At 39.4% G+C, this 27,945-nt stretch overlaps 1 protein-coding gene across 2 annotated transcripts in view; it reads left to right on the forward strand.

Annotated features, from left to right (window-relative positions):
• Nucleotides 1-27,945, forward strand: part of LOC121367830 (protein ABHD15-like) — a 121,898-nt gene that overhangs the window by 47,069 nt on the left and 46,884 nt on the right. Inside the window, exon 2 of one of the 2 annotated variants that reach the window (XR_005957437.1) lies at nt 20,503-20,630. The exons of the other annotated variant lie outside the window; for it this stretch is intronic. The gene's annotated coding sequence lies outside the window, so the exon portion shown is untranslated. Of the gene's footprint in view, nt 1-20,502; nt 20,631-27,945 lie in introns of those variants that run through there. 2 annotated transcript variants of the gene reach the window in all.

The raw sequence follows: 27,945 nt of genomic DNA on the forward strand, positions 1-27,945 counted from the left end.
TAAAGGACCATTTCAATAGCAGACACAGACAGACAGACAGAGACAGAACAATACCTTTGATTCAAATATCATTAAACCACCAAAGCTAACCTATACAGTTAATTGTAAGTAAATGGTTTTTATAAAAGTAATTTGTTAAACTTTTCAAAATCGACAATTTCGAGCACTGTCGTCGAACGATTCCAGATTTTGGATCGGAAATATGTCTAGACTGAACTCAGCTATGGTGGCACGATAGGCTGCCATCTTCTCCACTTGATGAACCACAAAGTCATAAACATCGTTTTGTCATTTTTCTTACTTGTGTACTATTAGCCACTGGTGACTGGTGACTTTTATTAGAAGCAGAATCGTGTTTGCAAATCGCTTGAGGACCAAATGGTTTTTGTTGTTGCTTTTTTTAAAAAGCAAAACACAAGTAACGCCAATAGCATTTAGAATAATATAGTTGCTGACATTTTAGCTTCAGCTTTGCTTTAACAAAATGGCGACGAGAATTGCAAATCAACAATATCTGTAAAAAACGAACACACGCGAATTTGTTAAAATGGAAGCCGTGTTTGCTTTTTGCATTTGGTAAACGATGTTGGAAGTTGGCTGGAGACGTGACTGCAACACTAAGCATGGTTAACGGATTAGCTTTAAGAGACTGTCAGAGATACACTTATACAGAAATAATAAATAATAATAATTAAATGCGGTTGAACTTGACAAATGTCTATTCGTGATATTTACTAATAAACAATTGGGTTCCTCGATGTATGCCTAAAATATTTTCAACCACATTTTGTTTATTATTATTATGGATGACTGTATAGAACAATGACAAACAAACTTTTATGTACAATTGTTATTGTTTTAAAATGGCAGTCTAGACTTTAGTCGAGAACATGACGTGCGCAAATTATAAAAAAGTAATATATTTGCACTTTAAACGTAGTGAAGAATTGAAAAAAAGAGAGACAGTTTGGAGCTCTTTTTTCTTTTTAAAATTGCTAAAATTATGGTGTTCAAATATATATCAAAGAACACAAGACGTGAAAAATTAGAAAACGTGGCTTAGACCAAATTCTCTGATTGAAATAATATTACTGTAGTTAATTTAACAATCGATATTTCTTCGTGCCATTGTTATGAACGTGTTTATAGCAGTAATTGACGTTACCGAACAAGCTGAATTCTAAGACTGGTGCTGTCATCCCTTGAAGAACATGCGTTAGCATGCAGTATCCAAATTCAGATTCACAACAAAACATTTGGTAAGCGGCCATGTTAGATAAGTGGCTGTCTAATACAGGTTAATGAATTCGTGTATTAGATAATTATGAAGCAAAACTAAAGAGACTCGTAAACAGGTTAATCAATGTCTGTATTATATAATTATAGAGTTGCCTTTTATGACAGGTGACTGCTTCAGATAGGTTAATTATGGAGGCTTAATGTATATAAGTTGATTTGTGACACATTAAATACTATGCCCAGAGTTTGGGTGAATAGCAGTGTGGTATTTTGTGATAGACACTTGTCAATAGAAGCTAATGTGTTTATGTTTTATGATATCGGAGAATAGATGACCGTCGTGTATGAGACAGGTGGTTGCTTAACACAGGTTCATTTCAGCTGTTCGGAACACTCTGGGAGAAATGAAAGTACTTTTGTCTGTAAAAGCTACCGAAACCTATGTCAAGTGCAACGGACTCGAGAAAACTTCTTATGTTTTGCTACATTAAAAATCCACTAGATATTTGTCTCTCTTCCTTAGGTATATAGGTCATAGCTATCCCACGAAAGACAAGATAATTTCTGTCTTCCATGAACTATCATGTGATTATGTTTTAATAACAAGTGGAACTAAGTCTATTGTTCATCAGACTGTTATTCAGAAGTTTCAGATTGTTATTTTGTGACTAAAACCTGTTTTATAAAAACGTATCTTTTTAATTTGTAGTGTTAAAAGTATCTGATGAAGTCTCGCCATGTCGAAATTATCACGTCAGGTGTATTTGCTCTATGACATATGTATGAACGTGTGTGTGTGTGTGTTTGTGTTTGTGTGTGTGTGTGTACACACACACACACACACACACACACACACACACACATATATATATATATATATATATATATATATATATATATAGTGGAGTCTTACATCCTTCATATTGAGGTATTACCAGTGGATATTCATGTACTTTCATGGTAATAAGGGATCTATTGTTACACCTTAATTACAGTGATATAATTCGATTTATAAATTATTTTATTAAATGTACTCTAATGGTGTCGTTAAACAACAAAAAACTTTTTAAATGTTAGTATCTCATTATTAATTTAAGCATTCACCATCTTTTCATTGTTATGCTAGTATCTGGTTTATAATTTATAACGTATTACCTCAAATTTCCCTTGAATACAGCCTGAGTGAAAGAAACGTTTAATGGTATCCAGTTCATTTTAGATGATTTTCTTTTTCCATGTCTTACTGCCCTAGAAATATTACAATCTAACACTGTCAATTGACAGATGCAGGCAAAGACAAACACGCGACTAACCTGGTTACTGGGTTATTTCTATATGTGTTGCAGCAACGAGTACGTGGCGGTTAAATACACTGTAATTGAAAAGGGTAAACTAAATTACTAAACTCAATGTAGAACATAATTTAGCTGACGGAATTCAATGGAATATATCAGTGACTACGAAATACTAATAAAATAGTAATATAAAAGATGACAGTGAACCATTTTTGTACTAATTTGAATCTACAACATAAATAAATAAATAAATAAATAAATAGTATTTAGACTAAATACATTCAGCGGAAGGTAAGCATCACATATAATAAATGACTTTTTTGTCCTTGACCAATTCCTTTGCCCGATCGTTCTGCTGTAGGCCACATATAATGAATGAAAGATGAAACCAGTGCAAATTAATTTTCGTTTCAAGTACTCTAACAAATTGTATCGCGTGGGTGGACAATGCATGCAAAACACATTTTCCTGCTACATAACAACTATTCTAGATGATGCAGTACCTAGTCTTCTCATACAATTTAACAGGGCCACACCTTGCGATGGTGCAGGGTGGGGTGGGTGGGGGTGTTAGTGTCCGTTTTAGTAAAAATGTTCCTAGGTACTGAACGGATACTAGTCTGTCGGTTTCAAATCTTTATGTAACATAATGTAGACATAAATATCGATTCTAATCTGTGTAAACAAAACTTTTTTCTTTCTGTATTTGTATCATTGGCGTTTCCAATGTTAGAGAGTGCAGTGACATTTTATAAATGTTTAATTTGTTATTGTAGCCTTGCCTCGTTTAGCAACATTTCAGATTTATCCGGTAAAATGTTATCTGATTAGTCAAAATTACTAAACTATATATCAAATGCCAAGTTTTCCCACTGTATAGCCAGTTTAAACCAATGTTTCAAGCTAAAGGATATTTCTCCAGGTTAGACGTATCTAAAACGATACAAACCATTTGGTTGACAATGATTTATATCTACCAAATCACACGCACTTCGCATCTTTTGAGGCAAACATCTAATATAGCAACAACAGTATGTGTAAATTTTGTTTTGTTTAACGACACCACTAGAGCACATTGATTTATTAATCATCAGCTATTGGATGTCAAACATATTTTGACAGTCATAGAGAAGAAACATGCTACATTTTTCCATTAGTAGCAAGGGGTAATTTTGACATATAGTCTTAGAGGAAGCCCACTACATTTTCCAAGGGATTTTTATATGCACCATCCCATAAACAGGATAGCACATACCACGGCTTTTGATATACCAGTCGTGGTGCACTGACTCGAACGAGAAATAGCCCAATATAGCAACAAAACAACAATAACAAAAACTGTGTGTGACGAGTAAATAAAATTGCTAGGTAAATGTAAATAAGCAGTGAAATGATTTTCAAGAACTTTTAACACACAAACCGGCCTCGGTGGCGTCGTGGCAGGCCATCGGTCTACAGGCTGGTAGGTACTGGGTTCGGATCCCAGTCGAGGCATGGGATTTTTAATCCAGATACCGACTCCAAACCCTGAGTGAGTGCTCCGCAAGGCTCAATGGGTAGGTGTAAACCACTTGCACCGACCAGTGATCCATAACTGGTTCAACAAAGGCCATGGTTTGTGCTATCCTGCCTGTGGGAAGCGCAAATAAAAGATCCCTTGCTGCTAATCGGAAGAGTAGCCCATGTAGTGGCGACAGCGGGTTTCCTCTCAAAATCTGTGTGGTCCTTAACCATATATCTGACGTCATATAACCGTAAATAAAATGTGTTGAGTGCGTCGTTAAATAAAACACTTCTTTCTTTCTTTTTTTTTAACACACAACGAATCGATAAAAAAGACGTTTATTTTGTTTTTCGACACCACTTGAGCACATCGGCTATTGAATAAGTCAGACATAATGTCTTAGAGGAAACTCGTTATCACTTTACATTAGCAGCAAAGTATCTTTGATATACCAGTCGTGGGGTATCTTAGAGGAAACTCGTTATCACTTTACATTAGCAGCAAAGTATCTTTGATATACCAGTCGTGGGGCATCTTAGAGGAAACTCGTCATTTTACGTTAGCAGCAAAGTATCTTTGATATACCAGTCATGGGGTATCTTAGAGGAAACACGTTATCACTTTACATTAGCAGCAAAGTATCTTTGATATACCAGTCGTGGGGCATCTTAGAGGAAACTCGTTATCACTTTACATTAGCAGCAAAGTATCTTTGATATACCAGTCGTGGGGCATCTTAGAGGAAACTCGTTATTTTACATTAGCAGCAAAGTATCTTTGATATACCAGTCATGGGGCATCTTAGAGGAAACACGTTATCACTTTACATTAGCAGCAAAGTATCTTTGATATACCAGTCATGGGGCATCTTAGAGGAAACTCGTTATCACTTTACATTAGCAGCAAAGTATCTTTGATATACCAGTCGTGGGGCATCTTAGAGGAAACTCGTCATTTTACGTTAGCAGCAAAGTATCTTTGATATACCAGTCATGGGGTATCTTAGAGGAAACACGTTATCACTTTACATTAGCAGCAAAGTATCTTTGATATACCAGTCGTGGGGTATCTTAGAGGAAACTCGTTATCACTTTACATTAGCAGCAAAGTATCTTTGATATACCAGTCATGGGGCATCTTAGAGGAAACTCGTTATCACTTTACATTAGCAGCAAAGTATCTTTGATATACCAGTCGTGGGGCATCTTAGAGGAAACTCGTTATCACTTTACATTAGCAGCAAAGTATCTTTGATATACCAGTCATGGGGTATCTTAGAGGAAACACGTTATCACTTTACATTAGCAGCAAAGTATCTTTGATATACCAGTCGTGGGGTATCTTAGAGGAAACACGTTATCACTTTACATTAGCAGCAAAGTATCTTTGATATACCAGTCATGGGGTATCTTAGAGGAAACACGTTATCACTTTACATTAGCAGCAAAGTATCTTTGATATACCAGTCGTGGGGTATCTTAGAGGAAACTCGTTATCACTTTACATTAGCAGCAAAGTATCTTTGATATACCAGTCATGGGGTATCTTAGAGGAAACTCGTTATCACTTTACATTAGCAGCAAAGTATCTTTGATATACCAGTCGTGGGGTATCTTAGAGGAAACACGTTATCACTTTACATTAACAGCAAAGTATCTTTGATATACCAGTCGTGGGGCATCTTAGAGGAAACTCGTTATCACTTTACATTAGCAGCAAAGTATCTTTGATATACCAGTCGTGGGGCATCTTAGAGGAAACTCGTTATCACTTTACATTAGCAGCAAAGTATCTTTGATATACCAGTCGTGGGGCATCTTAGAGGAAACTCGTTATCACTTTACATTAGCAGCAAAGTATCTTTGATATACCAGTCATGGGGCATCTTAGAGGAAACTCGTTATCACTTTACATTAGCAGCAAAGTATCTTTGATATACCAGTCATGGGGTATCTTAGAGGAAACTCGTTATCACTTTACATTAGCAGCAAAGTATCTTTGATATACCAGTCATGGGGTCATGGGGTACCCTACGATCCGAGCACCTCGAGCGAGATCTCTACAGACTGTGCTACATCCTGTCTCAAATGAATCAGTAAATCAGGCTGCGGTCAGATTTATCCGGGGTTTTCATCCACACCCGCTTGAGCATAAGTATTCCGTCGTCCGTCAAATTCGATTACATTGCTGATGGGAGTAACCCGGGAGCGGACAAGTATGCTGGTACCAACGGACAATAGACAGCGTGTGCAAAAGCAAGTGCAGATGCACCTCTCCACCCCCACCCCCACCCCACCCCCCCAAAAAAAGCAACAAAAAAAAAGAAGCTACACAGCCCCCCCAAACCACAAGAAACAACAACAAACCCCCCGAACTCCCCCCCCCCCCCCCGATAAAACCCCTCAACCCCCCAAAAAAAAAAAAAAAACAACAACAACAAAAAAACAAAAACAAAACAACCCCGGATAAATCTAATCGTATCCTAACATTACAAAAAGACTTGTTTCAAGAGCCATGGAATATCATCTCTCAAAAGCCCAAATGTTTATCAAACGTGTTTTATCATTTTATGATTTTATCATTGACTGTATATTTTTAGTTATTTAAGTTCATTTGTCTTATTTTGTGAAGATTAATGTTCTGTCGCATACAGTTGTTTTTTTTAGTAATTAGGTCACATTAAAAATGAATTGTTGAGCGTCTTGTTTTAAAAAAAAAACTATATTGGAGAATGAGGTAATTTATAAAACGTTTTCAAGCGAATTAGAATATAGCTACCATACACGGAAAAACGATCACAACAGGAAAGCTGTCTTCTAAAAGTCATATTGGTAAATGGATTATGATGTGATATTTCAGGTAAAATGCCACATGTGTTTGTTTGTTTGGGTGGGTTTTTTTTATCATCACTAGGGCACATTGATTTATTAATCATAGGCTATAGAATGTGAAACATTTGGTAACTTTGACATATCGTCTTTGAAAGGAACCTGCTTCATATTTCCATTAATAGCAAGGTATCGTTTATAGACATTCCATAGGCAGACTAGCACATACCACGGCCTTTGATATATCAGTCGTAGTACACTGGCTGGAACGAGAAATAGCCTAATGGGTCCACCGACTGGTATCTATCCTAGACCGACCGCAGATTAGGACTTTTCTACAGTGCTGTCAGTTCGGGAAAAGTGACATTGGTCACAGCTTCAAAACATATGGTTCAACTTTGGAGAAGAGCCTTTTTGGGCGGGTGGGAGTAACATTCACCGTCACGTTTTAATAGCCTCCAGTTTTACATTTACGAACAGTCTATCAAGGATAGTAGTATTTAGTTGTTAGTGGAAAAAGATAATTTGGTGTAGTGGTTTTACACCAACCCACCGAGTTGCTAAACTCGCTCTGGGTGGAAGCTGGTATCGGGCTGCAAACTCAGTACCTACCAGCCTGGTGGCATAACCACTACATCACAGAGGCCGGTCATAGCTGCCAAGGTATTGGTATGAAACATTTCTGACGTGCTTCCATCACCTAATAATTACAAGACGCTTGCCGTGGGCACAACCTCTGACTTCGCCAGAAAGCTGCCAAGGTCAGGTCAGGTCAGGTCATAAGGCTTAACGTGCACATTCAGAGCAGGCTGTTGTAGCGCACGTCTGTCATGGGCGCAGGTGTCCACTTACGTCGGCTCCTTCGTCTAGGACAGGGAGAAACCAGTTCCGCCAAGCCAGGAATGTCCCTTTAAATGGATTGCTGTGAAAATTGGTTGCATAATTACTTCTGCTGCAGACTTGTTGGCTGTCTGTCTCTCGTGGACATTGTTTGGCAAACACCCGTCTCACACAATTAGTCCATCTGCTATCTATTGATCCCCGGGGAGGTGCAGTATACACGTTGTACGCTGGCAATGATTCAGAGGTTGATGCCGGTATTAATTTAATAGTCTAGTAGGCCTACACAATAGTGTGGACTTTCATGGTTGGTATTAAAGCAGAACATATTCGGTTTAGTATTAGGTTGGACATCGTAAAATATACTATATAAATGTACACCATGCTCATTAAAAAAAAGAGTAGCCTATGTGGCGACAGCGGGTTTCCTCTAAAAAACAGTGTCAGAATGACCATATGTTTGACGTCCAATAGCCGATGATAAGATAAAAAATCAATGTGCTCGTCGTTAAATAAAACAAACTAATTTTTTTTTGGTTGAACCATTGGTATTAAAGGCGAACATAAAAGCCCACCCCAAAAACAACAACATAAAAACCATCAACAATACATAGTGTACGTTGTAATTATTATCCCGGGATTGTTTCCAATATTAATTTAATAGTCTACTGCATAATACTACAGACTATGGTGGCTGAACCGTGAGTAAAAAAGGAAAACATTAATTAATTAATTGTCGTAACATTTACTAAATAAATATACACAACGATCATATGCATGTAAACAACAACAACAACAACAACAACAACAGTACACATTTACAAAAACACATATTTGCAATTATACTTGTATGTGTAGATAACTTCACTATAACCTTTTTGGTGTGTGTGTGTGTGTGTGTGTGTGTGTGTGTGTGTGTGTCTGTCTGTCTGTCTGTGTCTGTCTGTGTCTGTGTCTGTGTGTGTGGAAGGTGGGGATATGTTCATCCTTTTCGCAAAATACTTTCTATTTCACCTATATACTCTTATACATATAGACGTGATGATGAACGGAAATTCTACATTGGACTGTTTCGTACTATTTCGTACTATTTATCACAAACTGAACAACATTCAGGTTATAAAGGCACAGTACGGCCTCTCAACCATCTGTTGTCTCTGAGAATTAATACATTTGAAAGTATTCCAAGTCTGCAACAATAGATTTAGTATGACCACCGAGGTTGCAGTGGCATGTATAAGTAATCAGGTATGTGTTACAATCAAATCAAATCGTTTGGTTTGTCAACACTGTACTGGGACATTATCTGGAGGGTGTACTATACCAAATAAAATCGCATACTCGACCATGTTAACCGTTATGTTTTAAAAACACTATATGCAATATATCAGCCAAACAATGATCCATAAATATCAGTGCTCCAACCCCTACCTCAAAGTATTAACTGAAGAAAATGGCTAATTTTTGGTATAACCAGATGTTTTTACATCACCCCTAGTTTCGCACAAAATGTGAGTACTTTTGTTTACAGGTACTCCAAACACAAGACTACTTGCATGGGCGGATCCAGGAAATATTTTTAGGGGGGGACCAAAAAAGAAGGGCACATTGACTCGTCAAAAGGGCACCTTACTACAAGTTTTGATATTTACAATTAATATGAATTCCTACAGTTCTACGTCATAATATACTAGCAATAATGAAGTAAATTGGCGTCACTCGCGTTAGAACCTCAATGGGGCCCCATTGAGACTCAATAACACAGACACATATCTGCAAGCTTGCGCATGTACACGAAAATCTTGATTTCATTTATCTACAATATAATTATTGTTTACTTAAAAAAAAAAAAATTCTACAAACAAAAAGGGCACTTGGACATTTTGAGGGCACTTGAACAATTTTTTTTGGGGGGGGGGACGCGTCCCCCTGGTCCCCCCCCTTGGATCCGCCCATGACTTGACACAGTGGTACTAGGTGAAATAAAATTGCATACATGTTTTTTTTGCCAAGATGAAACTAATTACAGGAAACACTGGCAGGACTTGTGGTATTAACTGCTCAATAAAAAAAATCGGTGCACGTCAAACTTTGACTTAACCGGAAGTTATTTGGTTTAGTACTCCCTGGAACAGATCTAGAATCATACAATTCGCGACTAAAGATAACTTAAATGCGACAAGTATTTATTAAAATGGTTAATACAATTATAACTATAATACATGACTGGCAATTTAAGCACAAATGAAGGGATGTATGGTGTCAAATTCTGCTGCTAAAGCCAAACTCAGCCAACTGAACATGGGCCTGGCCCCCATACCGCGCAACCCCACTCGAGGACGACAACGTACGTTTTTTTTTTTTTTTTATCCTACTCAATATAAATAATAATATAAAAAAATTCTTGTGCCGCCCCCCCCCCACCACCACCACAAACACACAAGAGACTCCCCCCCCCCCCCTAAAGATTGTGCCTCCTCTATATAAGCTAGATAGCGTTCCTACGGGCCACTAACTTCGACAGAGTGTTCTGTCCATGACAGGCGTGCTTGAATAGTTCTCTGATGGAAGAATGCCAGAAATTACTCACACCAACACCCTACGGGCCTGTTAGATATATGTACGTATCTTCCATTTCTAAGTGGACAATAATATGTATAGCAATTCATTTCAAGTTTGTAGACTAAACCATATTCAAAATACATATGTTTCTTGCACACCAGGTGGAGAGAACACGGTGTTTTGTGGTATCATACGGCGGTATCCCACATGCGTTGCTTATCCATTTAGAGACATCCGTGGTGATGTCCTGTACGCTAGATGCTAAACAGGGTTAATTTTCTTTTAAACCTGTTTTTGGAGGAATATGTAAAAATAGATAGGTGTTTGTTTTTTTAATAACGTATACGTATACAACTCGTTTTCGCCAATAGACAGACAGAGAGAGTGAGTGTGAGTGTGTGTGTGTGTGTGTGTGTGTGTGTGTGTGTGTGCGTGTGTTCATCGAACCGTTAGTGTTTTGGAACAAATCATTATAATATAAATACTATCTAACGGCTACCTATCTAGTATTCTCTGTTGTGTTTGTTGCCTACGAATGTGGACCAAAATGCACATACATATTTAACCTATAAATTAATTTTGTCGGTTAAAGACAACATTTGTTATTGATTGGGAATTATCATCAGACGAAGTTTGTTCGTGATTATTGCCTTTCTCTCGTGACTAATTACAGACCATAACTTTGTCTTAGGTCAGCAAGGACAGAATTATTACTTGGCCCTGGAGTTCATTAATATTCTATTTTACGACATATATTCTTTTGTGAGGTTTTTAAGCACAGCATTTCGATATAGAAGAGGACCATTTTAATAAATACATACAAGAATGGACCCAGCGACTCTCCCCATCACACACGCATGTACAAACACATGTTTGTAAACACACACACACACACACACGCGCGCGCACAGAGAGAGAGAGAGAGAGAGAGAGAGAGAGAGAGAGAGAGAGAGAGAGAGAGAGAGAGAGATCAAGTTCAACTGCATTTAGTCGTGCACGGGGGGAGGGGGGAGAGAGAGACAGACCGACAGAGAGACAGAGAGAATGAGTGTGTGTGTGTGTGTGTGTGTGTGTGTGTGTGTGTGTGTGTTCACCGAACCGTTAGTGTTAAGTTAACATTAACGGGCGTTACAGAGCAGATGCCGGTGTGCGAACCAACTACCTACTTATTAGTTTAACTTCTATACCACCGAGGCCGATTTCCGGACCTTAAAAAAACGCGATACCACTGACCTACATCCTGCTCTCAGTTTTGTGTGTGTGCGTGCGTGCGTGTGTGTCATAGATAAAAAGACATACAAGTATTCTTAAACATAAGAACCAAATTAAACCATAAAACCAAATAATATTCACTTCTTTTTTGTTTTTCTGCAGCTGTAAAATTCGTCTCATCTGTTTCCGCCCCTATCTGACGTATAAAATAGTAGAAGGGTTTAAACATTAATTATCCTAGCACTATAAAAACATTTCTCACGAAAATATATGTTTGTGAAATAGATTATACAGTTAAAGGCGATGTAGCTCAACAGTGGCTGGTAAATTAAGGTACAAAAAATAGAAATAGAAATGTCGCGAAAGGTGAAAAAAGCCGGAAAATTATAGGATTTAGATGATAGGAAATGGATGGGTTTTTTAACGGTATATATATTATATATATATATATATATATATATATATATATATATATACAACAACAATTGATCGAAATAATAAGGTTAAGAAAGAAAGACGAAACACAGTTGTTGCAATGAGAGAGAGAGAGAGAGAGGAGAGAGAGAGAGAGAGAGAGAGAGAGAGAGAGCGAGAAAGAGGGGAAAGAGAAGGGGGGACGGACGGGGAGACAGCGATTGAGAGAGAGAGAGAGAGAGAGAGAGCGCGCGAGAAAGAAAGAAAGAGGGGAAAGAGAAAGGGGGGGGGACAGAGGGGAGAGAGCGAGCGAGAGAGAGAGCGAGCGAGCGAGAAAGAGGGGAAGAGAAGGGGGGAGACAGAGGGGGAGAGAGCGATTGAGAGAGAGAGAGAGAGAGAGAGAGAGAGAGAGAGAGAGAGACAGAGAGACAGAGCGAGCGAGAAAGAGGGGAAAGATAAAGGGGGGACAGAGAGAGAGAGAGAGAGAGAGAGAGAGAGAGAGAGAGAGAGAGAGAGAGAGAGACAGCGAGCGAGCGAGAAAGAGGGGAAAGAGAAAGAGGGAGGGGGAGAGAGCGATTGAGAGAGAGAGAGAGAGAGAGAGAGAGAGAGAGGAGAGAGAGAGAGAGAGAGAGATGGGGTGGGAGACCTATTGTCACCACACAGGCTATTACAGCCCCATAGGAAACGGAGTATGGTGGTGGGCGGCAGGGAGCCTTTATCAACACCAATACTACCAGGAGAGAGTGACTGCAACCAAAATCTTAATCCATTGCGTCAGAAAGTTAACCATGTTACTGACATTCAATCCCATGTGCAGACATTTTGACGCTAACAGTGACTGAAATGTGGTCTACGATACCAAGCGTCCCTTTCTTTCTTTCTCTCGGTATATATTATGCATTAACTCGTCATGAACAGTTAATTAGCGGATCGTTTTCTATACTATGCTTTTGCAACGGGGGGAGGGGCTATACTAGACTGTCGCCAGCGAAGTTATAGAGGGGGTCGAGTCATGTTTCCCCGGAAAATGTATTGGAAAAAAAACATTGCTTGAGCGGGGGGGGTGGGGGGATGGGGGGGGGGGTTTCCCCGGGAAAATGTATTGGAAAAAAAAACATTGTCTTGAGCGGGGGGGGGGGGGGGGGGGGGGGGGGTCGGGGGGGGGGTGTCGGGTCGGTGGAGGTGTCGACCCCCGAAACACGCTCCTGGATTTGTGTAACAATGCATTATAATTACAACACACGGTGGGACACTGCTATCAAAGCATTTGGCCTTACGCGTTGATAAAATAAAGTTAAAGTTTGTTTTGTTTAACGACACCACTACAACTCATTATCATTGGCTATTGGATGTCAAATATTTTTTAGCAAGGGATTTGTGTTAGTAGCAAGTAATCTTTGTTAGTAGCAAGGGATATACCACGGCCTTTGATATACTAGTCGTGGTGCACTGGCTGGTACGAGAAATAGCCCAATGGGCCTACCGATGGGGATCACCGACTCTTCTGGACCGCGCAGGAGGGGAGCGCTTTACTACTGGTATACGACGCACCCCCCCCCCCCCCCCCCCCCCCCCCGTTAATAAGAAAACACATGCGTTGATTAAAGCTGCTTTAGTATTTTGTTTTAAAAACGATATTATAAGCTGTGGAGGCAAGACTATAACTTTAAATTAAAAAACCCCAACTAGTTCCTCCTAAAACAGGTTGATTGTGGAACACAGACAATCGTTACCTACAGCTATACCGATATATACACAGACGCACGGACGTAATGACAGTGTAGCCGGCACTTAGGACTGGCCACACGCAATTTCCAGGAACCAAATTACCCGTATAGAAATCTCACTTTCTGTTTTCACGCTCTGTCAGAACTGGCCAGTCAATTGTGGCTTCCCTAAATGCGACGGAAGTGGACGGCGCGGTATCTCTGCGATACTCATTGAAATGCACTATATAGATTTCTGATCTTCATAAACATTCAGTCATAATTGGTACGCCGACCTTTACCCACGCATTGCCCTAAATTACCGTTACACACAGCTTATCTTCTTTTATTACTTCTTTCAGTCTTATGGTTTTAGTTCCAAGCAAAATAAGTTGAAAAGATTTTAAAGATTATAAACGTGTTACGCTTGTAGACAAGAAATGTCGTCAACTTATATAATAACTTATTGAAATGCTTTACGAAATATTCATTAGGATTAATTCAGGTTCGAAAACGTGGGTGGAGGAAGAAAAAAGTCTATATACTATTTGGTATAATCTCAACATACATTTTACGATCAGGGTTTCTGCCAGAGTGTACAAAGTATAAAAGTCTATATACTATTTGGTATAATCTCAACATACATTTTACGATCAGGGTTTCTGCCAGAGTGTACAAAGTATAAAAGTCTATATACTATTTGGTATAATCTCAACATACATTTTACGATCAGGGTTTCTGCCAGAGTGTACAAAGTATAAGAGTACATACCCTAAAATATTAGAAATTAATGGATTTATTTTTATATTTTTAAAAAAGATTAAAGATTATTAAAATGTGTCAAAGTACATGAAATGCAGTGTCTAAGTTCAAAAGATTTCAAACCCATAACCATCAAGTAGGGACACTTATGATCTATTTTGTTTTCATTGCGTACCTTCAAGAATATCAAAACAAAACCCCTCCCCCAACCCACCCAATAACAACATAAACCCACCAAAGCAACAAAACAAACAAACAAAAATACAACAACATCGTACCCCCCTCCCCCCCCCCAAAAAAAAATAAAAAAAAAAAGAAGAGAAAAAGTAAGACGTAAATGTTCTCAATGTTCCAGTGAAAATAAATGCATATACATATATATATAATATAATTATTCTTTTTTCGCAATGGTATTTGATGTTTAGTGCCATGAAGTACCCGTTCTATTAGCAATCTTCATTTGAATTTGAACAATATAACATGGACTTCATTGGCAGATGACACCTGTGTAGTGAGACCTAATATTCAAGCACGCTGTTCTGGGAACAGACCTCAGTTATGTGAGCTGTGTGTCCAAGAGAAGAGTTAACGGTTAGTGAAATAGGAGTCGTTGTATGTGGCTTTACACCTCTCCGTCAAGTCAACAAAACTCACTCTGGTTGGGAGCCGGTAAAACGATACGAACCCAGTACTTATCACCCCTAAGTCCAAACGCTTAACCACTATACCATCGAAGCCGGTTAGCAGTAATGTATTTTACTTGTACGCGTTCTCACAGCCCCGACAGAATATACAATATCCTTTAATATAGCACTCGTGGAGCACTGCTTGACATAGTGATTTTAGACACCGTGATAACTGGGCATCATCTGTATTAACCAACATTCAAATAGTAATTAGGATGCCTTCCGACCACTTTACATTATCAGATGATTTCTAGAATAACCTCTAGGGAACGTTCATTATATCCAGACTGTTGGAAACAACGTGTCACCTTCGTCTTAGTGATGCATCACAGGCCACAGAATACATAAATGCAGAACGATATATGAAATTGATTTATTGTATGAAAGAAAGAAAGAAATGTTTTATTTAACGACGCACTCAACACATTTTATTTACAGTTATATGGCGTCAGACATATGGTTAAGGACCACACAGATTTTGAGAGGAAACCCGCTGTCGCCACTACATGGGCTACTCTTTCCGATTAGCAGCAAGGGATCTTTTATTTGCGCTTCCCACAGGCAGGATAGCACAAACCATGGCCTTTGTTGAACCAGTTATGGTTTACACTTACCCATTGAGCCTTGCGGAGTACTCACTCTGGATTAAATCTGGATTAAAAATCCCATGCCTCGACTGGGATCCGAACCCAGTACCTACCAGCCTGTAGACCGATGGCCTAACCACTACGCCACCGAGGCCGGTTTATTGTATGAATGTACCATGCTAGAATATATACTACTCAAAAGAATTTAAGGGTCAGACGATATTTTCGACATTATTTTCTGAATGTCAATTATATTAGCTAGACCATAATGTCACGCATGGTATTGTTCCATTTTGACTAAAGTGGGTCTAAGCAACCCATAAATGAATTAAAATCCACTGTCATTGACACTGTCGACTAGTTCTAATGGCGAAAACATGCTTACATTTACACGTAAATTAGGGCGAAAGGTCTGCTAAGTGCCCATGACTTGCTTTTTCACAAAGCGCTTCATTTGCACGCTTTGCACGTGTATTCCATGTTCCCAATGCTGAATTTCTGTATAATTGGAGCTTGCGTTCGTGTACGGTGCACACTCCAAATTCGACAATGGTACGACTTCAACTGACTATCGAAGATCGAGGAAGGGCTATTGCTTGGCTTCAGGATGGCAATACGCAAAGAATGTTGATCTGAGACTTGGTGTCAATCAGAGTGTCGTTGGCCGACTGTGGCAACGGTACCAAGCAACGAATTCTGTTCGAAATCGTCCACATTCGGGAAGACCCCGAAGCACTACAAATAGAGAGGACCGCTACATCACCAATATGGCTCTACGTCAACGCACAACCACTGCACGCCGATTGCACGCCGATTACGTGACAATCTGCGGACTGCGACTGGAACTCGAGTGTCTGATCAAACCATACGCAATCATCTGAGAGCCAATAATCTACGCTGCCGTCGCCAGGCTGTTCGGCCACCACTCCTACCACGTCACAGAACGGCCAGACGTCACTGGTGCACGCTTCATCTGCGGTGGCAACATGTTCAGTGGGGTCGAGTGATGTTCACTGATGAGTCCAGGTTTAGTCTCCAGTTCAACGACGGTCGGGTTCGTGTCTACAGACGTCCTGGGGAGCGCTTCGCTGACGTTAACGTTAGACAACGTCACCGGTTCGGTGGTGGCAACGCCATGGTGTGGGGCGGCATCTCTATCCACCACAGGACCCCCCTCTATGTGGTGGATGGCAATCTGAATGGAATCCGCTATCTGAATGAGATTATCCGGCCGTTGGTTCTCCCAGGCCTTCAGCAGATTGGCGGCGGGGCAGTTCTGCAGACTTTCTCAGACAACAAGGTATCGCCAGGATGGATTGGCCGGCATATTCGCCTGACTTGGCCCCAATAGAGCACGCCTGGGACGAATTAGGCAGGAGAGTTCGGGATAACCATGCCCCTCCGGCCAACCTTCATGATCTGGGTCAACTTCTTATGGCAGAGTGGCAGGCCATTCCCCAAGAGTTCTTCAGACGTCTGATCAACAGCATGAGGCAACGATGTGTCGAGTGTATTCGCGCCAGGGGTGGATTCATACACTATTAAACAAATGTTCTAATGTGTAAAATCCATGTTTGTCAACCTTCAACTTTGACAGCATGTCATGTGACTTTCTTGTATACAGTGACGTTTATTTGTGGTTTTTTGTAGATATGGAACAATAAATAAAAAAATTGGTGTAGTTTACATCATCAATCTAATATACTCTGAAACTTATTTCGTTATAAATTTTTGACCCTTAATTCTTTTGAGTAGTATATATCATGAGACCGTGTAGCGGTCTGGTGCTCTGTTCTCGTGCGGATTAAAATATGGCATTTGAATGTGATTGGCTGCTTCGTGGGGATGAATTGTATGTTAACTGCAAACCGTCTTCTAAAATTAACACTACAAAATAAAAGTTGTACCAATGACGTATAAATTATATGTACAAGCGAGGGGCGCCATAAATGTTTTAGTTTGAAAGTACGTTTTTAAATTTATTTCAGACCTGGTTCTTGAGAATGTGTAAGAAATAAAATTGTACACTAGTTAGATACCATTTATTTTAGAACCCGCTGTTTAAAAGGAAAATGTATTCAACTCGCTTTCATTCGTTAGATACGTTTTGAAACAACTCACAGTAAAATAAATCGTATATACGACAACTTATTCAGTAGTCTATAGTTCATTTGCTGGAGCACTGACTTTTCCTTGCTCGTATCCCGGCGGTGTTGATTGCGTTATCTATTATACTCTGCTGGTAGTAAAGCGCTCGTCAGGGTCCGGTAACACAAAGCACTAGTAACACTTACGTCAGACGTACACAATACTTAACGTGTGGTGTACGTCTGACGTAAGTGTTACGATTGATTTGTGTTACCGGGCCCTGATGCGCAGTCGGTCTAGGGTCGATCCCCGTCGGTGGGTCAATTGGGCTAGTTTTCGTTCCATCCAATGCACCACGACTGGTATATCAGAGGCCGTTGTATGTGCTATCATGTATGTAGGATGGTGTATATAAAATATCCCTAGCTACTAATGGAAAAATGTAGCGGGTTTTCTAATACTGTATGTAAAAATTACCATATGTTGACCTCCAATAAATCAATGTACTCTTGTGGTGTCCTTAAACAAAACAAACTGACTTTCTGCTAGGAGTTAATCGAGCTTGCCTGGTCTCCAGAAAGATGATTACACGATGCATGTGCTAACATTTCGTTAGACAGATGCACTTTTGTCAGGTCACCAATTTCTCAGATAACTCGCTTTCTTTTGAACTTAATCCATCGACGATTAGCGTGGAAGCATTAATCGTAAAACTATCAAGCCCACTTTATGACTTTTAGATAACCATTAAGCTTTCAGTATTTTAGTCTCAATGAATGACTCGAAACGCGGAAGTTCATTACCCGAAGATGCACGTAGCACCTTACTTGTTTTGGTGTTTAATTTTAAGGAAGACTTTCCTAACCGATGACGACGTCTTGTTTACGTGCAGTGATAACGTGACGCGTCGTCTGTTCCTTCACGTTTGGCGCGCCTACTGAGATGTGATAGCAGACGATATTTATCACGGTGTGAATGGCGCCGTCAAAGTGGCATGGTACTGTTTATTCCTTTTCGATTTTCCATCAAATCTACTTTTGTTTGAAGGTTAGAATTAGAATAACTATGTACTTGCGATAACAATCTTCCTTTGTCCAACCACTTCCAAAGACAAACTGAAGCGTTAAAACAATGTTATTTTGTCCAACAATTTCCAGGCAAACAGAAGCATTTATTTCTATATAGCGTTAGTAGCTATAGCACTTTTATTAATATCATTAGACCCATGTTTTTTTAATGTACCTTTGCCTGTCTGGGGGCAACATACCTTGTTTTCAAAGTCTTTCTCCGAGAATATTGGCTTAAACAAACACACCCACTAAACCTAGTCGGAGTACACCCATTTGACACAAAATGTACTACATTTCCATGGGCTGGAATTACCACAAACAAGACTTCAATGTTAACAAGTTACACATGTTTTGCAAACTACATGCTCTCCCTTGTCAACTTCAGTCTAATAGTTGCCACTTCAAAGCGGTCTGCCATGAAATAATCACAGTCGGACTACTTGAGCGGATATATTCCAACCAAATGGGAAGATAACTGTGGTATGTGGCCACATACAAAATGGAAAACGGAATACCGGCCTCGGTTACGTCATGGTTAAGCCATCGGACACAAGGCTGGTAGGTACAGGGTTCGCAACCCGGTACCGGCTCCCAACCAGAGGTACACCCTCTTCTCTCTCACTAACCACTAGCAAACTAACCTGTAACTCACTGCCCTGGACAGACACCCCAGATAGCTAAAGTGTGTGCCCAGAGCAGCGTGATTGAACCTTAATTAGATATAAGCACGAAAATAAATTAACAGGAAGGAAAAAGGTACTATGGGGTCAAGCTGCTCTTCGGTTATGGTAGCTTACTTGACAATAACGGATTCACAATCCAACTCCTTAGGCCAAGAGTCGAAATAATAACATTATGTTGGACAAGAAACAGCCACAGGCTTAAAATTTTCTGAAGAGTCGTTAAACAGATGTTACTTCCCGGTATGTTTTTTTTCTTAATTTTTTGGATATTATTTTTTCCAGGGTAAGGAATGAAACCTGTTAACATAGATACTTCTTTAGCATTACTATTTTTACCATCTGTTTATTAATATTTACAAAATTGGTAGATTATTTTGGCTGGTGAATCACTATCTAATTATTTCACTTCATGAAGATTGAATTTCCCTTTTCGACATCGTTTGACGTCATTCCTGCTCTACTTATTCCTGTTCCATTTCTGACTCTAGTACTCTTGTCATTTGCACTTTAAATAGCATGTGGACTAAATAAATAAAAACAATCATCCATACCTTTTTTAAAGCATGTTGCGACTGGTGACCCAGATTTAATTTGATTTTATGATTAAAAGATCTAGTTTTCTTTACACTGGGTTTTCAAGGTTCAAATAAACTATGCTTATACATATATCAAATATGATATGTTTGACACCAAGTAATACGAAACACGTCAGCAAGGAAGCTGGCCTATATTAGGTTTCAAAAATTCAATATTTTGACTGAGCTGAGCGATTAGTTTTAGGATATAAATATGGTTTCGGACAATCAGCGTATCTTGGTTGATGCCAAGTTAATGTCTTTCATCTAGATACACGCTGCCCTCATCCGACAAACAGAAGTAGGCCTATATCTGATTGAAAAATTGAACAGACACGGGATATACAAGAAAAAAAGAAAAGAAAATGTTTTTGCCTTTTTTGAAAATGCGTATTACAGTATTTTACAGAGCCAAATCTGATTCTGCCAAATCTGTTTCCGTTTATTTCAGATACAGACAGTACCAGGCAGTCCAATTGTTTTTAGAAAAACGTTACCTCATTGCAAGATGCTTCCGACCACCAGTTACATATTAAAGACAGTTTTCTTGTTTGGAATACCAGTATCTGTATAAACAAGATGTTTGTTGTCGTCCCAATTATGTTTGTAGTAGCCCAAACCTAATTTTTATCTTCCAGTAATTTCGTAAGCACGAAAACATATATATCACGAAGTAAAATGAAAATTGAGTCAATTATTGAATACCGTACTACAAAAATTAGCGCACGACAAGAAACACACTGCATATAGAGACACTAATATTCTGAAAAAGAAAAATGTATTTAATATGTAACTTTAGTCTTTAAAAAGGCTTTGGTAGTTGGAATCATCTTACAATGCCACGCCAAAACCAAACTCGTATCTCAATACAAGACCGAGACCAATAATAATAATAATGATAATAACAAAGCTGACATTAGTGCTAACGTACATCAATACCATCATAGTCTTAGACGCACCATTAGCGTAAAAATCATGCCTCGGAGAAACCCAACAACTTTTCATGGCATTGATGTAACTGAAACTTCGAGTAATGTGAATCGCGCCTCGGCTACATTTTGTGTTACAGCAACGAGCATGTTAATCAAATACGACCATACGCTAGTTTTGGATGGCTCGTCTAATTAAGAAAGATGCAACCTGAATTCAGTACTAAAAGATCGGAAGAAATGACACGGGGTTAAAGGTTTATAGTTTACACGGCATCTTTCAAGTACACATTTGTCTAATTAGTGCAGATGTTATTTTATATACATGTTTTGTTTATGTTATAATTGACAAAATACGACTTTTAGTTCAACGTTTATTAAAGGTGCAATCTCGAGTATATATTTATTATGTAATTTTAATTTTCATTCCATCGTATGCCATTCTTCGTTACCTTTTAGCCATAGTCGCCAGTCTACATCTATATCAGATGTATTATTATCCACTTATTTATTCACTGTTTCAGGTTACATAGTATATATATATATATATAAATAACACCCATAGCGACAAACTTGTATGTTGTATGGGTATTTTAGTGTTAGTACGGCCCCACTTCATCATAGCTAATTTTATTAATATTAACCGTAACCTTTTGAACTTGTAATAGAATATGAAACAAGCCGGACGAACCTATATGGTGATAATTGCATTACCGATTAGACTGTCTCGCAAAATGCAAAGTTCTTGGTGGGAATAAATTTCTGTTTGTAATAAGCAGACATCACGGAATGACCGTCGACTGGTTTATGTGCCAATGACAAAAACACGCTAATCAAATGGCTTTATACTCCTTATCAAATTAACTGATAAATGTTATAACTGATAATAAATAGCAACCTGTCACAGATTGTATCGGGTTATTGATCATCATTCCTTGAACTGTAGTGTTAACCATGAATACACAGTATTGGAATTCGAACGTGCTGTTATAACTGACATGGCACTAACAAAATTGTCTATGCAATTAACCACTGTGTTCAAGTTCAAGTTCAAGTTCTTTATTTGCTTTGAGTCTGACAACTCGGTGTAATCAGGGACCTAATTCACTAAACCCACGCAACTTTGCGATCTCGCAGTGCAATGCTATAAGACTTGCAAAGAGAATGCTTTGTAGTCTAGCAGAGTCTAAGAGAGCGTTGTGAATTAGGTCCCAGGGGCCTAATTCACTAAACTCTCGCAACTTTGCGATATCGCTGTGCGATGCAAAACGACATACAAAGAGGATGCTTTATTGTCTCGCAGAGCCTAAGAGACCTTTGTGAATAAGGCCCCTGTGCTGTCTGTCAGTGTCATGGGGCCTAATTCACAAAGGTCTCTTAGGCTCTGCTCTGCTAGTCAACAAAGCATCCTCTTTGCAAGTCTTTTAGCATTACACTGCGAGATCGCAAAGTTGCGAGAGTTTAGTGAATTAGGTCCCAGGACAGTGTGTTGTTTGTGGTTAGTGAGAGGGAAGTCGCTGTAGTGGCCTAATGAGTCGTTAAACTCGCTTTGGGGGTGGGATCCCAGTACCTACCAGCCTCATTTCACGATGACTAAACCACTAGACCACCGAGGCATGGCTTTCTCTACCTCTTTAGGTAACGGACAACAGATAAGAACTTCGTATTGAAAAAAACAAACCCTATGGATGCATTACAGTTATTCCGCTTTCGTATTTCACGACAGCCCAGATCAAATTTCATTTCATTCCATTTCCTCAACTAACATCTTTTTCTCATTCAGACATGCATGTTATACATATCAGACGATCTTGTAATTCGTACCGTATCAGCACTAGGAAAAACGTTGGCTCCTGGCCCATCAAATCAGCTGGATATGTTAACGGCTTTGTCGATTAGATGATTCCAAATACGTGACCGAAAAGAAAAAAAAAACTGATAGAAAAAAAAGAAAGAAAAAAAAAATCAAGGAAAGAAATAAAAAATAAAACAGAATACTTCTAGAGTCGTGTAATCTAGCGACTTCAATCCGGAAATGTCTGAACTGAACTAGAGAAAAATAATAATCTTAGACTTACAGCTTAGACTCGATTGTAATAAATGGTCAGACCACTATTACATATGGAGGTTTGTTTTAAATATCATCAGAGTTCGACAAATCCGCTAGCCCGACGCCCGGGGCTAGTGCTTTTTTTTAACACAGGGCTAGTGACAAATGCACAACCAGTAGCCCGATGGGTTAGTGGTTTAACCCCCCCCCCCTCCCAAAAAAAAACCCAAAACCCCAACACCGCTAGCTCACGATGTTTTCCTCCACTGACGTATGTTTGATAAATGTTATCCTGACACTGGCCAGCGCATAATGTCAACAAATCAATAAGTATATATTAATATTCAACTTGAACTAGATTTTTACAAGATGCAGTAACAAGAAGTTTCTACATCGTCAATTACAACAATACACACGATACAGACTTTGTTTTCTTTTCATTTCATGGACAGAAAACAACCTCAATGATCATTGGCCGAAGTTACAAAGACTGTTTATGTCTTACACGTGGTTAACTACATACATTTATTATGCTTAAACACATGCGTTTAAGAAAACCAGGGTTTGTAAATTCGGCCTCATATACCTAGGACTTTCAACTCAACTCGCGATGAGAGTAGACGTGGTTAGCTGCGCTCTTGACTTACCCCCCCCCCCCCCCACCTGGGGGGACTGCTCGCCAGTTTTGGAAAGCTGAGTGAGTATCACGTCACGCACACCGGGTCACGGGCTTCCGTGGCCTTGGTGTACGGGGACGCGATCTCACCGACAAGGAATCGGAAGTGGAGGAAGAGGAAACCTGCGCCAGGAGCGGCACGGGGGTGGGGGGGATCTAAGCTGGCGGCTCAACCGCCAGTGGCGGTCCCTTCTGCGACGCCGCCCCCAGTCCAACCTGAGACGACGCGACCAGCCCCAAGGGAACCGTCGGCCACCGAATTGGACGAGCTCAACACTGCGGTGTGTGAGACGCCCAACGACCCTCCATCACCGACCGTCACATGGCCCAGGAAGAACTGGCCGGTATCTCCGGTACAGCCAGTCGCCTCGCCATCGGCCCGATCGACCACCGTTGGAGAAAAAAGGAAGGCAACATCACCGACCGACCGGTCAGCCAAGGCCGAGAGACCAGCCCCGGTAGTCGCTCCCCCTGAAGAGTCCGAATGGACCGTCGCTGTGAACGGACTGAATAAACAACTTCACCAGTACATGCAGGGGGACACGACTGACCCGACGCAGCTACGAGGCAGCCACCTCAACACAGACTGGAGATCCCTGGAGGACGGCAGCAAATACGAACTCCACAACAAGATGTTTGGAACTCATGACACCGTAGTCGTGACGCACCAGAGGGACAAGACCTACCGCCAAGTCATACTTCCGGCCAAGTTGGACAACAAGAACATCCACAAGATGATCCGGGCGGTCTGCGGCCCCGACTACGGTGCTGTAGTGCGTACTTTGCTACGACGCCAACATCTCCTGCCTCTGCTCCGGGAATCTTCAGGCTCGCCAAAGTAGACGCCAACCTCCTTTTTCTTTTTTTGGGCTTAGTTGGACTTAAAAAATTTCGGCCGCGGCTCAAAATTCTTATGTTTATTTTTTTTATAAATAGTCCAACGCACTTTACTTTGGTGCCCGATCAATTGCTCAAATCACCGTAAAACCTTTTAGGCCGAGCAGTCAAAAACTTTTGGTTTTAAATTCTTAGTCCGGACATGTGTAGAAGTGTAGAATGTCGTTAGGATTTTAGGACTTAGGTCTTTGACCGACCACTAAATTTTTTATTCCAAATTCCGCCCACCTCAAACGTACCCCTCCCCCCTCCTGGCCCGGACTTAGTCACTGACGAAAGTCAGAGATTAAGCCCGTGACAGGCGTGCGTGAAACCTTCGTGGTATATACGCACGTGTAAAACTTTTACTCACTCATATACCTATAAAACCATAAAATATAATATACCCCACCAACCTCCCCCAGAACCCCCCCCCCCCAACAAAAACAACAACCAACAACAACAAACAACAAACAACCAACCACTTTGCATTACATGTATTTCCATATTCCACTCATTTCATCACAAAGCTTATATTCATTTAAGGTTCAAGCATACTGCCATGGACACACAACTCGGCTATTTGAGCAATAGAGGCCCGCTTTTCTTGCAGACCTTCTATATTAAAACAATTAGTCTTTAAGGAACCTAAAATAAAGACTGTAAACAAAATTAACAGAATGTAATAATCTAATCTGTTATTTATGACGGGAAATACAAATTAATGAATATTCAACAACAAAGAGTGAATGGATGAATTTTAACGACTCCTCAGCAAACATGTGACCTTAGAACAACAGAGCCCTAACTAGTCCGATATATTTGTTGTCAAACTAAAGGTGACCTTCAGATTTTCTGTTATCTATGGAACAAGGAGTTATTGAGACCAAGATGGTCACACTACATTTACACCATACTTTACATGCGAACTCGCCATTTTGCTTTGACAACGTGTTAAGTTGGTATTTTGTTAAGTACTTTTTTTTTCAAATACGTGACATTCTATCCAGTGTTGTGAAAACGAATACGTGTCGCCATTACTTCTCATAAATCATAGATCTCCATGCAGACAGAAAGTGAATGTGGCTGGTAACCGCTTTCAAATGTACGTAGCAACTAATTAGATTCACTGATTGTCTGGTGGAAACTTCGTGGTCTCAGCAACTCCCTTTACGGCATTTACAGAAGAGTGTCTGACGTCAAACTAAAGTTAACTACAGATATATATCAGATTAGGTTCTAACTAACATATTTATCTTTTTGAGACCAAAGTGTTTGAAATTTCAGTTTCTATTCATAAACTTGAAACTTTGTAATTCTTTGTCTAGGAAAATATGAGAGTGAAAAACCTGCTATAGTCACATACGCCAGTTGCATCAATTAGTAGTAAAGTATGTTTTATGTAGGTAGCAGTGCACCAAATAGTATTTGACTGTGTCAAAGTTCGAGATGTACCCACCTTTTTATTCTACAGTTAACGCTACCATTCCTGCCATTGGTGATACATGTGATAGTGTTGGAATAAAATGAAACATTATAAAATACATATTATTGTCAATATATCTTAACAGACCTTAAATACTTGCATTATTTCGCTTAGAATATGCATACCTGAATATTCGGTGCGGTTCTTGTTACCCCAGTGTTTAGTAGTTGTTGGGGTTTTTTGTCTTCTTTTTTTTTTTGGAGGTGTGGTGGTGGTGGTGGGGGGGGGGGGGGTAAATAAATATTTATTGTCCCAGATCATATAGCAGTGTCGGGGTTGGGAACCCTGAATCACTGCTTTACATATATATCCATGTTTTAAGCAACAACAATTTTTTTCTTAAAAATAACAAAACTAAAAGAAACTGATTCAGACTAAAGTTACCTCAGTGTTTGTATTAACACCATATGGATTTTTGCCTACTCTAATGTCGTTCTTAGTAATTTATTTATTTATTCTTCCAACCTCCAAACAGAATTTGAACAGAATCCCAAACGTATTTATTGAAATACTGTTTTACATTTCAAACGTCTTATAAGATATATTTCATATCCGTATATTATTCCACTGTCTATGTTTATAACTTCAAACACATTAGTTTGTATATTGCATTGAAAGACGATATTATACAGGAAGCAGGGTTGCAGCTTTAAAGCGATGCGACGTAAAGGGATTAGCAGTTACCAATTCAGTACTTTTCTTTGTACGTGTATTTCACTTCAATGTCAGCTGGTATTAAAAACTGTAAAGATCAGTAAAAAGTCATGGGGTATGGTTATGTTAATGTATTATTGATTTTTATGTATACTTTATACAATATTAATACAGTCACTAACATTTTGTTCCTTTATGGTGCATAAATAAGATCACGTTTGCCTGGTGTGTAAGGCAGTTTATTAAAGGGGCGATCCTGAGTTTTCGACGATTGTTAAAAGTTAGTTTGTTTTGTTTAACGACACCACTAAAGTACATTGATTTATTAATCATCGGCTATTGGATGTCAAATATTCATTCTGGCATATAGTCGTATAGTCGTATACTCGTATACTCGTATAGTCGTATAGTCATATAGTCGTATACTCATATAGTCGTATAGTCGTATAGTCATATAGTCATATAGTCGAATTTGTGGAGGAAAACCGCTACATTTTTTTTCATGAGTACTTAGCAAAGTGTCTTTTATAAACACCATCCCACAAACAGAATAGCATATATCACAGCTTTTTATATACAGGTTGTGTGCACTGGCTGGAATGGGAAATAGCCAAATGGTCCCACCGACGGTGATCGATCCTACACCGACCGTGCATGAGGGGAGCACTTTACCACTGGGCTACGTCTCGCCCCGCGATTGTTAAAATGATGTCGACCATCAGAGACTTTTTAACGACTGTAATTACAAATTATTTATATTTTTCTAAATAAACCATTAGTGGTTGTATATGAAACGTGTTTCTGATAGGTCAAATTTATTATTTTCCTAATATATTATATATTTTTTCGTACATTCGAAAATATTGGGATACCAAATCCAGTTTGGGCTACTTACAAATATTAGCATGAACAGAAACACATTGAATATACAGAAATTGATATTCTACACAAGAACATATATTTAATAGTGTTTTCGCAGTCCTCAAACTTGTTATGAAAACAAAGTTTGATTTAAACAATATTCATTACTTTTATTTACGGTTATATAGCGTCGGACATATTGTTAAGGACCACACAGATGTTGAGAGAGGAAACCCGCTGTCGCTGAAACCCCTTTTTCGATTAGCAGCAAGGGATCTTTTATATGCTCTATCCCACAAACAGGATAGTACATACCACAACCTTTGTTACACCAGTTGCGGAGCACTGGCTGGAACGAGCAA

This window comes from Gigantopelta aegis, chromosome 3 (genome assembly GCF_016097555.1).
Source record: "Gigantopelta aegis isolate Gae_Host chromosome 3, Gae_host_genome, whole genome shotgun sequence".
NCBI lineage: Eukaryota > Metazoa > Mollusca > Gastropoda > Neomphalida > Peltospiridae > Gigantopelta > Gigantopelta aegis.